The 17,524-nt window shown below is 42.6% G+C and overlaps 1 protein-coding gene across 3 annotated transcripts in view; it reads left to right on the top strand.

Moving 5' to 3' along the window:
* The window catches only part of rassf7a (Ras association domain family member 7a), a 228,286-nt gene that overhangs the window by 114,985 nt on the left and 95,777 nt on the right, over nt 1–17,524 (top strand). The window lies entirely within an intron of this gene.

The raw sequence follows: 17,524 nt of genomic DNA, 5'->3' as shown, positions 1-17,524 counted from the left end.
ACACAAGGTATCCCTCAAGGGTCAGTTCTCGGTCCAATCCTCTTCAACATCTATATGCTCCCATTAGGTGAAATTACTTGTCGGTATGGTTTAAGCTTCCACTGCAATGCCGATGACACCCAACTTTATATAAGTGTTGATGCAACTGCAACATCTTCACCTGTTGTGCTGACTGACTGCATTCGGGAAATCAATCATTGGATGACAGATCCATCCATCCATCCATCCATCATCCAACCCACTATATCCTAACTACAGGGTTACGGGGGTCTGCTAGAGCCAATCCCAGCCAACACAGGGCGCAAGGCAGGAAACAAACCCCGGGCAGGGCGCCAGGCCACCACAACGCACACACATGGGACAATTTAGAAACGCCAATGCACCTACCTGCATGTCTTTGGACTGTGGGAGGAAACCGGAGAGCCTGGAGGAAACCCACGCAGACACGGAGAGAACATGCAAACTCCACGCAGGGAGGACCATGAAGCGAACCAAGGTCTCCTAGCTGCGAGGCAGCAGTGCTACCCACTGCGCCACTGTGCCGCCTGGATGACAGATCATTTTTTACAACTCAATCCCAATAAAAACAGAAATCTTATTAGTTGGTACCAAATCTGTCCCCTCTACCCTTTGTGGGTTAAAAATTGATGTCGATGGGATCCTGGTTGAACCCTCAGCATCGGTCCGTAATTTAGGTGTCATCTTTGATCAGCTCCTTGCCTTCCAACCACACATTCGCTCAATACTACAGAGAGCTTTTCTTCAACTCCACAACATCTCTCATCTTCACTCTTTCCTCCGTATGAGGGGATACTGAAACACTCATTCACGTTTTCATCATCACTACCCGTCTGGATGATTGCAATGCATTATTTTATGGCCTCCCGACTAAATAGATCAGTAGATCACAGTATGTTCAGAATTCTGCCGCTCATTTACTTACACACACTAAAAAATCTGCTCACATCACTCCTGTCTTCTGATTTGCATTGGTTACCAGTTTCTTCAAGAATCAATTATCAAAATATTCTTCTCACCTCTAAAGCCCTTCAAGGTTTAACCCCTCATTATCTGCTTAAGCTGCTGCTCCCTTACACTCCTGCCCGTGCATTAAGACCATCAGACACTCACTTACTCGCTGTACCTGTAGGCTGCTGCTTCACCACCTTAGGCCACAGGTTCAACACGCCCTTGACCCTCTGCAGTTTGCATATCAGGAGAAGGTGGGAGCGGAAGATGCCATCATCTACAGTGGTGTGAAAAACTATTTGCCCCCTTCCTGATTTCTTATTCTTTTGCATGTTTCTCACACAAAATGTTTCTGATCATCAAACACATTTAACCATTAGTCAAATATAACACAAGTAAACACAAAATGCAGTTTGTAAATGGTGGTTTTTATTATTTAGGGAGAAAAAAAAATCCAAACCTACATGGCCCTGTGTGAAAAAGTAATTGCCCCCTGAACCTAATAACTGGTTGGGCCACCCTTAGCAGCAATAACTGCAATCAAGCGTTTGCGATAACTTGCAATGAGTCTTTTACAGCGCTCTGGAGGAATTTTGGCCCACTCATCTTTGCAAAATTGTTGTAATTCAGCTTTATTTGAGGGTTTTCTAGCATGAACCGCCTTTTTAAGGTCATGCCATAGCATCTCAATTGGATTCAGGTCAGGACTTTGACTAGGCCGCTCCAAAGTCTTCATTTTGTTTTTCTTCAGCCATTCAGAGGTGGATTTGCTGGTGTGTTTTGGGTCATTGTCCTGTTGCAGCACCCAAGATCGCTTCAGCTTGAGTTGACGAACAGATGGCCGGACATTCTCCTTCAGGATTTTTTGGTAGACAGTAGAATTCATGGTTCCATCTATCACAGCAAGCCTTCCAGGTCCTGAAGCAGCAAAACAACCCCAGACCATCACACTACCACCACCATATTTTACTGTTGGTATGATGTTCTTTTTCTGAAATGCTGTGTTCTTTTTACGCCAGATGTAACGGGACATTTGCCTTCCAAAAAGTTCAACTTTTGACTCATCAGTCCACAAGGTATTTTCCCAAAAGACTTGGCAATCATTGAGATGTTTCTTAGCAAAATTGAGACGAGCCCTAATGTTCTTTTTGCTTAACAGTGGTTTGCGTCTTGGAAATCTGCCATGCAGGCCGTTTTTGCCCAGTCTCTTTCTTATGGTGGAGTCGTGAACACTGACCTTAATTGAGGCAAGTGAGGCCTGCAGTTCTTTAGACGTTGTCCTGGGGTCTTTTGTGACCTCTCGGATGAGTCGTCTCTGCGCTCTTGGGGTAATTTTGGTCGGCCGGCCACTCCTGGGAAGGTTCACCACTGTTCCATGTTTTTGCCATTTGTGGATAATGGCTCTCACTGTGGTTCGCTGGAGTCCCAAAGCTTTAGAAATGGCTTTATAACCTTTACCAGACTGATAGATCTCAGTTACTTCTGTTCTCATTTGTTCCTGAATTTCTTTGGATCTTGGCATGATGTCTAGCTTTTGAGGTGCTTTTGGTCTACTTCTCTGTGTCAGGCAGGTCCTATTTAAGTGATTTCTTGATTGAAACAGGTGTGGCAGTAATCAGGCCTGGGGGTGGCTACGGAAATTGAACTCAGGTGTGATACACCACAGTTAGGTTATTTTTTAACAAGGGGGCAATTACTTTTTCACACAGGGCCATGTAGGTTTGGATTTTTTTTCTCCCTAAATAATAAACACCATCATTGAAAAACTGCATTTTGTGTTTACTTGTGTTATATCTGACTAATGGTTAAATGTGTTTGATGATCAGAAACATTTTGTGTGACAAACATGCAAAAGAATAAGAAATCAGGAAGGGGGCAAATAGTTTTTCACACCACTGTATATGCTACACCGATCCCTCTCTCACTTGGACAGAGGCAGTGGTGCTGTAAGAATTATGTTTCTAGACTTCTCTAGCGCCTTCAACACAATCCAACCTCTGCTCCTTAGGGACAAGCTGACAGAGATGGGATTAGATTCATACCTAGTGGCATGGATCGTGGACTATCTTAAAGACAGACCTCAGTATGTGCGTCTTGGGAACTGCACGTCTGACATTGTGGTCAGCAACACAGGAGCGCCACAAGGGACTGTACTTTCTCCGGTCCTGTTCAGCCTATATACATCGGACTTCCAATACAACTCGGAGTCCTGCCATGTGCAAAAGTTCGCTGATGACACTGCTATCGTGGGCTGCATCAGGAGTGGGCAGGAGGAGGAGTATAGGGACCTAATCAATGACTTTGTTATATGGTCCGACTCAAACCACCTACACCTGAACACCAGCAAAACCAAGGGAGCTGGTGGTGGATTTTAGGAGGCCCAGACCCCTCATAGACCCAGTGATCATCAAAGGTGACTGTGTGCAGAGGGTACAGACCTATAAATATCTGGGAGTGCAGCTGGATGATAAATTAGACTGGACTGCCAATACTGATGCGCTGTGCAAGAAAGGACAAAGCCGGTTATACTTCCTTAGAAGGCTGGCTTCCTTCAACATCTGCAATAAGATGCTGCAGATGTTCTATCAAACAGTTGTGGCGAGCGCCCCCTTCTACGCAGTGGTGTGCTGGGGAGGCAGCATTAAGAGGAAAGACGCCTCACGCCTGGACAAACTGGTGAGGAAGGCAGGCTCTATTGTTGGCATGGAGCTGGACAGTTTAACATCTGTGGCAGAGCGAAGGGCGCTCAGCAGGCTCCTATCAATTATGGAGAATCCACTGCATCCACTAAATAATGTCATCTCCAGACAGAGGAGCAGCTTCAGCGACAGACTGCTGTCACTGTCCTGCTCCACAGACAGATTGAGGAGATCGTTCCTCCCCCAAACTATGCGACTCTTTAATTCCACCAGGGGGGGTAAACGTTAATATTTAACATTATACATAGTTATTGTCTGTTTTTTTTCACCTGTATTATTATCATTCTTTAATTTAATATTATTTATTGTATCAGTATGCTGCTGCTGAAGAATGTGAATTTCCCATTGGGATTAATAAAGTATCTATCTATCTATCTATCTATCTACCTAAATACTGGTTAGTAACTATGGGTGGCAGATCTTTCAGTGTGATGGCCCCTAAAATTTGGAATGCTCTTCCTTTTAGAGGAAAAATCTATTATTCATTTCAAACTCCTGTTAAAAACACATCCCTTCAATGAGTAGTATTAATTTTCTTGTATGTGATTTCTATTGTTTTGTTAATGTGTTTTATTGAATTGTAAAGTGTCCTTGAGTGTATGAAAGGCGCTACATAAATAACACATTATTATTATTCTAATAATTATAACACTGGCACAGTGCTAGTGTTGCTGCTTTGCAGTAAGGAGACTGTGGAAGATTGTGGGTTCGCTTCCCGGTTCCTCCCTGTTTGGACAGCGCTTTGAGTACTGAGAAAAGCGCTATATAAATGTAATGAATTATTATTATTCTCACAAAATCTAAAAGTATGCTGCCAGGTTGACCTGCTAACTCTGAACTGGCACTGTGCGAGTGTCCAACAGAAATGACCAAAGATGAATCTATTAAGGCCAAGAGGCCAGCAGATGACGTTTACCTCCCCGTATATCCCTGAACGTTTCAACTTCTGGTGTGTGTTTCGAAATTGTCCTCGCCCTAACTGCTGAGAGTTTTCCCACTTACGAGTGTACAAGTGGGTTCAGACTTAATTCTTTAGCTCTCTATTTGCTCTCGGAGATTACCTTACCATAGATTTGCATTTCAAATTATGTACAGTATATTTGTGTCAGCTTAAGAAGAGCTTAGTCATCAGCTGACTCATGATATCCGCTGTGCTTTATCTTAACTTGTTCCTGTGCCATTTTGTATTTCATAGAGAACTGCTTTTTTGAGATGGTCTTGAAATGAGGGTCACTACATCTTTAAAATATAAAGATCTTGTATTGTAGATATTCTGCTCTACTTAATTTTGAGCTCGTGAAAGTGTTTTTTTGCCTTACAATGAAAACAAAGTGCCAAGTTCCCACACAGGCTATTTTGACTGTCTAATCTTATTTCTTGTCTACTTCCCCATTGTTGATATATGCAAAAAAAGAAGGAAAACCGAGAATATATGAAATATCATCAGACCTACTCGGTCTAATTGAGGTTTTACAGAAGGGCTAGAACCTGTTCTGACAGCACTGGGCACAAAGCAGAAACCGTCCTCAGATAGGGTGCCAGTTCTTTGCATGGTCCACTTCTTCACATATTCGTACACTGGAACCTCAGTTTGCGAGCATAATTCATTCTGGAAATGGGCTCACAGTCCAAAGCACTCGTATATCAAAGTGAATTTCCCCATAAGAAATAATGGAAACTCAGATGATTCATTCCACAACCCAAAACTATTCATATAAAAATGATTAATACAAAATATAAAGTAAAAATACATAAAACAAATTAACTTGCACTTTACCTTTGAAAAGAATCATGGCTGGTGTGAGTGAGTTTCTAAACTCTTGTGGGATTCCACCCAACAGGACGACACGCGGAAGAGCGTCCCAAAGCAATCGCAGTCTCCCAGCGCTGTAGCAGTTCTCCGTAAAAGTGAATCCGAAAAGATCGCGGACATGCTATAAGCGCCTGCCATCGATGGGTGATACAAGGAACATTATAAATGCGCATGGCACAGTACTACTTGGCCACGACCCTGCCTGACTGCTGTGTCTGTGTATAGGAGAGCGGCAGATCCCGCTACAATAAATAACCGCGCTGTTGCTGTTTCAAGCTGAATAAAGCTGGTGTTGCTAAAGTACTGAGACTCAGCTTCGTGTTTTGGGGTGCAAGGTGGGGACTCGCTCGTCACAGCACACACACACACGCACACAGTCACAATGCTACAGTAAACAGTATACACTCGTATGGATGTTGACTATATGACTGAGGCACGGCAACTCACGGAAAATAGGAGACGGTTACCCACAATCCGGCAGCGAGAGAGAGAAGAACCATCAGCTCAGATGTGATCACATGACACTCAGCAGACAAAGCGTATACATACTACTTGTATTGCAAGACCTCGCTCATTTATCAAGGCAAAGTTTATTAAAAATTTTAGCTCGTCTTGCAAAACACTCGTAAACCAAGTTACTCGCAAACCGAGGTTCCACTGTAATTTCAATTTGGACTCGCCTGTTAACATGAACATCTCTGGATGTTCATCTATGTAAGAACCTCCACGCAGATGGTGAGTGGACGCAGGGTCTGAACCGAGTGTGATGAATCTGAACCAGAAGCACTAAACACTGCACCATATTAGCTACTTCCAGCTTTCTGAAACCATTTGGTGAGTTGGACGTGTTTTCTGGGTGCTTTTTGATAAGCCAGCATCTCATCATGGATGGTTTTTCAATATTATTTGGGTAACACATAAAATGACCTGCACAGACTATGATACAAATACATGTATTTCAATAATTGTATGTGGCCATTTGAATGACTTGCACAGACTTAAGTTAAAAATATTAATTGAACCAGCACCCTTGAAGCTTACAGTCCAAAGACCTAAGCGCTGTCCAACTCCCTGCTTTTACTCGGCAGTGTCCAAGAGAAAGTTGGTATAGAAGATAAATGGTTGGATAAGGGCTACATTGGATCCATAAAGATTTGAGACCTCCTTCCCTTTCTGCATCCATATGTTCTTGTAGATTTGATTCTGAATGGATAAAACTGCCATTTTGGCCCATCACTTTACACTCAATAACCCATAATGACAAAGTGAACACACATTTCAGAAAGGGTTGCAATTTCATTAAAAATCAAAAACTGAAATCTCTGATTCTTGTAAGTATCCATCCATCCATCCATCCATCCATCCATCCATCCATTATCCAACCCGCTATATCCTAACACAGGGTCGGGGGGGTGGTGGGGGGGTCTGCTGGAGCCAATCCCAGCCAACACAGGGTGCAGGGCATGTCCGGAGCACCTGAAGAAAACCCACGCAGACCCAGAGAACATACAAACTCCACACAGGGAGGACCCGGGAAACAAACCCAGGGCTCCTTACTGGGAGGCAGTACCCACTGCACCACACTCCTGTAAGTATTCAGATCCTTAATTCGTTCCTCTGTAGAAACCCCTTTGGCAGCAATTACAGCATTGAGTCTTTTTGTATGTGTTTACAAGCTTTGCACACCTGGATTTAGGCGGTTTATCCCTTTCTTCCTGGCCGATCCTCTCAGGCTCAATCAAACTGGATGGGAGGCGTCTGTAAACTGCCATCTTCAGGTCTCTCCACCGATGTTCTATGGGGTGTAAGTCTGGGCTTTGGTTGCGCCACTCAAGGACACTCGGTGACTTGTCCTGGAGCCTGTGTGCTTCAGGTCATTGTTATGCTGAACTGTCTGCCCAGTCTGAGGTGGTGTGCACTCTGGAGCAGGTTGTCTTCAAGGACATCTCTGTACTTGACTGCATTCATCCTTTCCTCAATTCTGACCAGTCTTCCTGTCCCTGGCACTGAGAAGCACCTCCATTGCATGATGCTGCCACCACCATACTTCACCTGAGGAATGGCATCAGTCAGGTGATGAGTCGTGCCTGGTTTTTGCCAGACATAGTGCCTGTAGTTCTGCCCAACTAAAGAGTTCAATTTTTGTCTCATCAGCCGAGAGAATCTTCCCGCCGCCCAAAGCCCCCCACCCCTACTCTCAGGGTCCATTAAAGGTTGTCATATGCCTTTTACTCAAGATTGGCTTCTGTCTAGCCACTTTACCATAAGTGCCTACTCGATGGTAGTCATTCTGATAAGTTCTCTCATCTCTACAAGAAACTAATGCTCTGTTGGAGTGAACATTGAGTTCTTGAACACCTCCCTGACCGAGACCTCTCTTGCCTAGTTACTTGGTTTGAGCAAATGGCCAGCTCAAGCAAGAGTTCTGGTTGTTCCAAACTTCTGTTTCACAATTATTGAGGCCACTGTGCTTTTGGAAATACTCCAAGCTTTACAGACAGATGGCTACCTTGATTCATGCCACACCACAGGTTGATTGTGTAGGTTGACAGAGAGTTCCTTAGACTTCCTGGCTTGGTGGTTGTCCTGACATGCAGTATGAATTGTGGGAACCTTATATACAAAGGAACACTAAATGATGTGCAGTCAATTCAGTTTGCCACAGGTAGGCTCTGATCAAGTTAGAACATTAGAACAATCTGGACGAGAGGAAGCCATTCAGCCCAACAAAGCTCACCAGTCTTATCCACTTATTTCTTCCAAGAAAAATATAGTTGAGTTTTGAAAGTTGCTAAAGTCCTGCTGTCTACCACACTACTTGGTTGCTTATTCCAAGTGTCTATCGTTCTTTGTGTAAAGAAAAACTTCCTAATGTTTGTGCGAAATTTACCCTTAAGTTTCCAGCTGTGTCCCCGTGTTCTTGATGAACTCATTTTAAAGTCACCGTCTTGGTCCACTGGACTAATTCCCTTCATAATTTTAAACACTTCAGTCAGGTCTCCTCTTAACCTTCTTTTGCTTAAATTGTAAAGGCTCAGCTCTTTTAATCTTTCCTCATAACTCATCCCCTGTAGTCCTGGACTCCGCCTAGTCACTCTTCTCTTGACCTTTTCTTGTGCTGTTATGTCCTTTTTGTAGCCTGGAGACCCAAACTGCACCCATTACTCCAGATGAGACCTCACCAGTGTGTTATAAAGCTTGAGCAGAACCTCCTGTGACTTGTACTCCACACATCAAGGCGCTATATAACCTGACATTCTGTTAGCCTTCTTAATGGCTTCTGAACACTGTCAGGAAGTCGATAGCTTAGAGTCCACTACGACTCCTAAATCCTTCTCATAAGGTGGACTCTCGATTTTCAGACCTCTCATTGTGTATTCAAACCTCACATTTTTACTTCCTATGTGTAATTCTTTAAATTTACTGACATTAAATTTCATCTGCCACAAATCTGCCCAAGTCTGTATGCTATCTAAGTCCTTCTGTGATGATATAATGGATTCCAAATTATCTGCTAATTTTCCTATCTTGGTATCATCTGCAAACTTAACCAGCTTGTTACTTATATCCATCCATTTTCCAACCCGCTGAATCCGAACACAGGGTCACGGGGGTCTGCTGGAGCCAATCCCAGCCAACACAGGGCACAAGGCAGGAACCAATCCCGGGCAGGGTGCCAACCCACCGCAGTTGTTACTTATATTCCTGTCATTTATATTTATTAAAAATAGCAGCGGCCCCAGCACACACCCCTGCTGGTCACCACTCTAAACATCTGCCAGTTCTGATGAGGTTCCTCCCACCATCACCCTCTGCTTGCTGTGTCTGAGCCAATTCTGCACCCATCTACTCATCATACACTGAACTGCCACTTCTGTTAGTTTGATGCCCACCCTCTCATGTGGCACCTTATCGAATGCTTTCTGAAAGTCCAGATAAATAATATCATCTGCTCCACTCTGATCATATCCTTTAGTTGCCTCCTCATCGAATTCCAGCATGTTAATAAAACACGATCTCCCTCTCCTGAACCCATGCTGACTGCTCAGTTAAACTCCTGTCCTTGCCAGGTGTAGCTCAATCTTATCCTTAATAGTGAAATTTGTGAATTTCCCCTTGGGATTAATAAAGTATCTATCCTATCTATCTATCCTATCTATCTATCTTTAAGCTTACTGGCCTAAACACCTCAAGAATTAAAGCCAAGAAGAGGCATCTGATCACAATCTGGAGTGCCACAGCAAAGGTTCTGAATAATCTTCTAGGCATGACAGATTTCAGTTTTTGTTTTTAATACATTCGCAAATCCATCACTCTACAATGAATAGCCCATAGTGACATGCATATCCATTTGGAATTAAATGTCCAACACAATGAAGTGTGCAGCAAGTGAACGACATTTACATATTTGGCTGGCATCTTTATCCAAATCGACTTACAACATTTATGATTCAATTGGTTCCTTGTCTTTGTGCTTTTCCAATTGGAGCACAGGCAGGTGAAGTGACCTGCTCAGGGTCACACCACATCAATAGCAAGATCTGAACCCACAACCTTAGCATTAATAATAATATATTTTATTTGTATAGCGCCTTTCCCATGCTCACAGAGTTTAAGAATGGCAGGGTATACAGTATATAGCACTGTACAAACCAGATAAATAAAGAAGATTAAGACAGTCAATTCAAAGAAAAAAAGCCTAACAGACAACATAATTGATGGTCTCGCACACACACACAGGTTACATGAGCATCTTGACATCGAGGTAAACTGAGAGAAGGGTAATAAAGTCAAGTAGAGCTAAAAGCCTTCTTGAACAGATGAGTTCTGAGTTGTTTTTTAAAACAATTCATGTAGTCAGCTGACCTGATTAATTTCGGTAGGTCATTCCAGAGTCTGGGCGCTATACAGCTGAAGGCCCTGTCACCCATGGAGTGTAGATTAGTGTGGGGTACAACAAGATTACCAGAATCAGAGGACCTTAGTGGGCAGGCAGGCACATAGTGATGGAGAAGGTCACTGATGTCGTTTGGTGCGAGGTTATTTAAGGCTTTGTAGGTTATTAGTAGGATTTGATATTCGATTCTGTAAGACACAGGGAGCCAGTGGAGATGGAGCAGGATGGGTGTGATGTACTCGCCGTTGCCGGTCCGAGGAAGGACTCTTGCAGCTGAGTTTTGAATAAGCTGGAGTTGTGATATAAGATTAGAAGGGGCTCCTGCCAGTAGGGAATTACAATAATCGATGCGGGATGTGATAAAAGCATGGACAAGTTTCTCAGCGTTAGAAAAGGAGAGGAAGGAGCGAACACGGGATATGTTACGGAGGTGAAAGTTTCTTAATGTGGTCTTATGTGGGTGGAATAAGAAAGGGAGGAATCAAAAATGACACCAAGGTTGTTTACAGTAGAGGCAGGTCTGATGAGATCCCCGCCAAGTTAGACTGGGAAGGAGCTCATTTTCTTAAGTTGCACTTTAGTCCCAATTTGCAGGAGGTCAGTTTTGTTGCCATTTAATTTTAAAGAGTTCTGCTCCATCCAGGTATTAATTTCACTGAGGCAGGTTATGAGCTGAGAAAGCTCTGATGAAGTTCCACTTTTAACATTGAAATAAAGTTGAGTATCATCTGTATAAAAATGCTAACCCAGTCCAAAGCTACGGATAACATGGCCAAGGGGACGCATATAAATACAGAAGAGAAGAGGGCCGAGGACAGAGCCTTGAGGGACTCCTTGTGTGACTGGCGCTGAGCTGGATCTGCTCTTGCCAAGACTAACAAACTCTTGCCTATCAGGCAGATAGGACTTGAACCACTGGAGGGCAGTGCCAGAGATACCCAGCATGTTCTCCATTCTGGACAGTAGAATGTCATATCTGACCGGAGTGTCAAATGCTGCACTGAGGTCTAATAGAATTAATATGCTGGTTTGTCCAGAGTCTGCTGCCTTAAGCAAAGCAGTTTGTAGAGCAGTTTGAAGACCTTCCATGGTATATTTTCAATTCTTAGTTTTCTTGTATTCTGTTGTCAAATTCTTTTTGTAGTTCTCTGAAATCTGTCGGATTTGGGGGATTGAGAAAACTCTGAAGGAGCCCTTATTTGAATCAGTGAATGACCTAATGTCTTTAAAAAGGCCGTGCTTTAGCAATGACTTCACACATTTTCATATTTTTTTTGCATTTGTGCGTCAGATGCAAATGTGCCCCCTGCATCAGAGTTGTTTGTTTGACTGACTTCATGATTTTGCAGGTCGCGTCGGCATTCTGGAGTCTTCCCTGCATGTTCCCCTTTCCGGCAATTTAAAAAGAGAAGTTAATTGCAATGAAATGTACAGAGTAGTTTTCTTCACTTCAGGTCTCTTTGCTAAACTCTGTTTTTACTGCCATTGGGAATAAGTGTGTTCATGTATTGTTTTTAATGGCCTGACAGGTGCTGCTCCCTTGGCAAATACGTAGTGTAATCAAGTGTGAAAGGTTTATTTTTCTGTCACGTAAGAAGAAGCGCGTGACATGAAGTGGTCTGTCCTGTTCCGTAAACTAAAAAGGGCTTAACTTCGATTCAAATCCCACTTGGTACGCTAATGTGAGCTGAGGGCTGTTTATCACTCAATCAGGCGCTTATAAAGGCAGAGAGAGTTAATGGGCAGCAGGCCTTAATTCTTATATGCATTTCTTTAAAAATATTTGTCATATTTGAAATTCCTTCTGGGACGAATGATGACACAAAAAACAAGAGTGAGCATCCTGCATCTGTTGAGGAAGCCTCATTTACATTTCTCTTTCTCTCTCTGCTTTGAAACGAATATAGTGTCCTCCATGATGTTTGGGACAAAGACGCATGTTTTCTGGATTTGCCCCTCTGCCCTACAATTTATAATTAGAAATCATTCACATTCAGATGGCATTAAATTGCACATTGCAGAATTTCATTTAAGGGGATTTGCATACAGTTCAGTGTCACACTTTTTCAACATGGTTCCCCCATTTCAGGATGTGTAGCCTGCAGTGGGTTGGCACCCTGCCCAGGATTGGTTCCTGCCTTATGCCCTGTGTTGGCTGGGATTGGCTCCAGCAGACCGCCGTGACCCTGTGTTCAGATTCAGCGGGTTGGAAAATGGATGGATGGATGATGTGTGGCGTCACAGGTGTTTTTGATTCCTCAGGTGTGTTTCATGGCTTCATAAGATATCTCAGCTTGCTTTTACCCTTTGGAGTCTGTAGTTGCTGCTGTTCAACATGAGGATAAGAGCTGTGGCAATGAAAGTCAAAGAAGCCATTATGAGGCTGAAAAAAAAGAATAAAACCATTGGAGACCTCAGTAAAACCTTAGGAGGACCAAATCAACTGTCTGGAATATCATGAAGAAGAAAGAAAACGCTGGTGAGCTCAATAATCACAACAGGACTGGTAGACCAAGGAAGACCTCCACTGCTGATTACAGAAGAAACCTCACTATTGTCAAGAAAAAGCTCCCAAACGCCTGTGTGACAGATCTGAAATAGTCTACAGTGGGCCGATGTATGTGTGTGTCAGAGATGACTATCAGCAGAAGACTTCATGATCAGAAACACAGAGGAAACACTGCAAGATGGAGACCACTAGTGAGCCACAAAAACAGGATGGCCAGATTACAGTTTGTGATAAAGGACTTCAAAGAGCCTACAAAATTCTGGGAAAAGGTCTTGTGGACAGACGAGATGAAGATGAACCTTCATCAGAGTGATGACAAGATCAAAATCCAAATCGGACTGCCTTATTTGTTAAATATGGCAGTTCTGATGGTGTTATGGCTGCCACAGGTCCTGGCACACTTCTCCTCATTGATGATGGAAGTGCTGATGGTAGACACTCAAGGAATTCTGAGGTGTGTAGAAACATCTGATCTGCTCAAGTTCCAGTCAACCTCTTGGGCAGGTCCTACCTTGTGTCCTGGGAAAGAAATGTCAAGGGTACACCAGGCAAGCACAGGGATGCCCCAAGGACTGCTGCTGAGCCCTGTCCTCTTCTCTCTTTACACCTCCATACTAGGACCTATCATCCTGTCCCAAACTCGGTGGATGGCACTTCATCCTACAGCAAGATGGTGATCCAAATATGCTGCTGAGGCAACACAGGAGTTTATCAAAGCTAAAATGTGGAATGACCAAGCCAGTCACCGGATTTAAATCCAACTCGGCAGGCCTTCCATATGCTGAAGAGAAAACGTGAGGGGACAAACCCAAAAACAAGTAGGCGCTGAAGATGACTGCATTAGAGACTTGGCAGAGCATCAACAGAGAAAACCCTCAGCACCCGATGATGTCTGTGAATTGCAGTCATCAGTCATTGCATGCGAGGGATGTGTGACAAAGTGTTTAACAGACCTGCCATTGCTGTGGCTCAAACATTATGGTGCCCTGAAATGGGGGGGACCACATAGAAAAAGTGTTGTCATTTCTACGCATTGTGACTGAAATGTACACAAACCCCCTTAAATGAAAGTCTGCAATGTGCACTTTAATCACGATGTCTGAATTGTTTGATTTGTAATTTTGAACTGTGGAGCAGAGGGGCAAATCATGGAAAAATGTGCCTTTGTCACAAACCTTCTGGAGGGCACTGTAGTTTTTGTTTAACCTTCGCTGATAAGTGTGCATTCTAGTACATTTTAATTGTGGCTTACTCAGTGGTTGACACAGCACTTTTACATATTTATGATGATAAAAAGCATTGCTATTACATGCTTAATGCAATTAAGCAATAAAACCACTCCCAAAAGAATTCTCGAATGGCCTAATCCTCAGGGAATGAGTTATGAGCTGGTGATTTAGGGGGCTGCCTGTTCCTCCCTCCATTATCACTACCTCAAAGAGAACTGATGAGCTAATGGTGACAGGCAGCTGGGTGGACGAGAACTGAGCAAAGGTCTGATAGCGTTTTTGTTTTTCCCTTCTGGAATTTGTGGGGGTTGGCAAACGAGCTCGTTGTTCTTTGGTAACAGATATGCTTTTAACCAGTATCAGAGAAAAAAAAAATAAGCAAGTTCTGTTAAACCTTAAATTAAATTTACTTTTGAAAAGCACATTTTATGCTTCATCCGTTTTCAAAGACATTATAAAATAAAATGAACCAAAGTTAAATGTTGCTAATTAGTGGAATCTCTGTATACTTCCAAATGTGTACATCAGGATTTTATTACTTACTGGCCGTCCCCCAACACTTTGCCTGAGTATTAGTGAACGGGGACAGTGAGGAGGGCCCTGCCCAGCTCCCCACTCCCGACGTCACGCTTCCCCCTCCCCTTGGCCCGCAGCCTCTGTCTCGGATTAGCTTGAATATATCACTCCTACAAGCAAACTATGATACTTCACGCGATGAGAGAAATCGCAAAATCAACCGGAATGTTCAAGCAAATTATAGAAAGAAAAAAAAAAACAATCTAAATCCGTTAAGTCGTTCTCTCATGAAAATTGCACAGAGACACGTTGGATTTTCTATCTATCTTATATATATATATATATATATATATATATATATATATATATATATATATAATATAATATAATACGCTACCATGGCTGTTCGTTTGTCTGTCCACGATTTTAAACCACCTGTAGCTCGCAAACCGTTTCACCTATTGACCTGAAATTTGGTACACATATACTACGTGACATCTACTATCTGCTTTCAGGGTGATGATTTTATTATTCTTTTTATTTTATTTTATCATAGAATCAAGTCTCGGCAGCGTGCAGCAGGGCAGCCGTGCAGCGGATGCGTATGGGCGCCGTTCTCATTCCCTACCACCTTCGCTAATCATTCTTGAGGCAGATTGAAGACTTAAGTGCCAGATTAAGTGAAAGATTAAAGAAAACGTACTAAGTAATTGCAACACAAAAACTAACTTAGTCAGTTTTAACGCGAAAAGATGCCAACGAAAGAAGAGAAGCAGCGGGCCGCTAGGGTGGAGTAAAGAAGAGCTGCTCAGGAAGCAGCAAGCGCATCAACCTCTGAGCAAACAAATGATAAACGTACAGAGAAAGAGGATGAATACTAGGAATGCTCAAGTCAAGTGTATTCACTGCAAGTTATTGTGCACTGCGCGGTTACTGGTGTATGTGTGTGTGTGTGTGTGTGTGTGTGTGTATATATATATATATATATATATATATATATATATATATATATATATATATATATATATATATATATATATATATATATATATATATTGTGACAGTTTGAGGTCCTCTTGAGCCCTCTGACCACTCTTCAGACACCAGGTAAAAGTCCAATAATTATTTATTTGGACAATAATAAAGTGCACAAAGCACCTAAACTCGTTACAGAGGGACCTGGAGAACATACAAGTGAATGTAAAGTATTACATGTAGGAAGTAGAAATGTTAATTTTCAATACACAATAAGTAGTCGGAAACTTGAGAATAAACCTCTTGGGAAGAACCTGGGACTCACTGGACTAGTCTCTGAAGACATGGGACAGAAGCAATCAAGAAAGCTAATAGGATGTCTGGTTATAGACCATAATGTGGGGAGTACAAGTTGAGAGAGCTGATGCCAAAGCTTTATAAAGCATCTGGTGAGGCCTTATCTGGAGTACTGGGTGCAGTTTTGGTCTCCCTATTACAAAAAGGACATAGCAGCGCTAGAAGATTTCCAGAGAAGAGCAACGAGGCTGATTACTGGACTGAGAGGTGTGAACTATGAGGAGAGACCCAAGAAGTTGAACTTTTTCAGGTTAACCGAACAGAGGTGATGTGATTGGCATGATGAAGTGTTTAAAGGAATTAGTCAAGTAGATCCCAGCTGTTATATACTTTAAAATAAGTAGACACCGCAACAACAATTTTATTTCTTGAATAGCCCAAATCATGCAAATAATGCCTTAATGAGTTCTAACAGGCCCAGTTTTTTGACAGACCCCCAGCTTTGAATCCTTCAGAGAACAAGAAAAAAAACTCCCAAAACGAAAACAGAGAGACCCCTTTCCTGATAGGTATGGGGTGCAATAAGCATCACACAATGGGGTAAATACAATACAATACACATTTGGAACATTGAGATTCTTCTTTACACAGTGAACCAAGGACACCTGAAATAAATTATGGCTCTGTAGTGGATAGCAGGACTTTAGGGACCTTCAGATCTCGTCTTGATGTTATTTCACTTCACATCGACTTACAGAAAGCTCCAATGGATGCCAGCGGTTTTGGTCATATTGTTAGACTTGGTTTGGTTGGGTTAGGCTGTAGGATATTACCAGGCTCTTTGGAGTTCTAATTTGCATTGTAGAGAAAAGCCAAGCAAAATGACACCTTTTATTGGCTAACTAAAAAGATTACAATACGCAAACTTTCGAGGCAACTCAGGCCCCTTCTTCAGGCAAGATGTAATTTGCATTGCTAATTTACAAGTGTGACCAAATCTAATAAGAACAGCTTTGCTAGGCTTAATCTCCAAACTATATCCAGTTTTAACTGGGAATTACAGGCCTTCTGTTTTTCTTGTTTGGGCATCTGTCCACTCGTTATCAAACCGGCCTAATCCAGTTCAGGCTTGTAGTGGCCGGACCTTATCCCAGCCAAATCAGTCAAAAGTCCTGAACTAGACTAGCCCTGCCTGGTGTATTAGATATTTGTTAAACCACCCGTGCTTAAAAAATAAACAGATACACAAAACTACAAAGCCAATCCACCAGGGCTTTGACCTTGGCCTGTACCAGTCAGTGGTATTAAAAAATGTGCGCTTTAATTACACCACTTGTTTGTTTGGCTTTCCGCTGACGGCTTATTGTTATAATGATGATTATAATTTCATCTTTCTTACTTAGGGTAACCGGTTCCTTTCAGCAGCCTATACTTGCTCTATTCTTGGCTCCATTTAGTTGACCACCTATACTGGTCTGAGGATAATCCCTTCCTCTACTGAAACTTTTTTTTTTTTTCTTTACTGGGATGTCTGAAACTTGAAAGTACCCCTTATGAGAAGGATTTAGGCGTCACAGTGGAGTCAACATTATCAACTTCCAGACAGTGTTGAGAAGCCAT

The sequence above is a fragment of the Erpetoichthys calabaricus genome, chromosome 2 (assembly GCF_900747795.2).
Source record: "Erpetoichthys calabaricus chromosome 2, fErpCal1.3, whole genome shotgun sequence".
Classification (NCBI taxonomy): domain Eukaryota; kingdom Metazoa; phylum Chordata; class Cladistia; order Polypteriformes; family Polypteridae; genus Erpetoichthys; species Erpetoichthys calabaricus.
The sequence above is the reverse complement of the archived record's forward strand: the minus strand, read 5'-3'. Positions and strand labels throughout refer to the sequence as shown.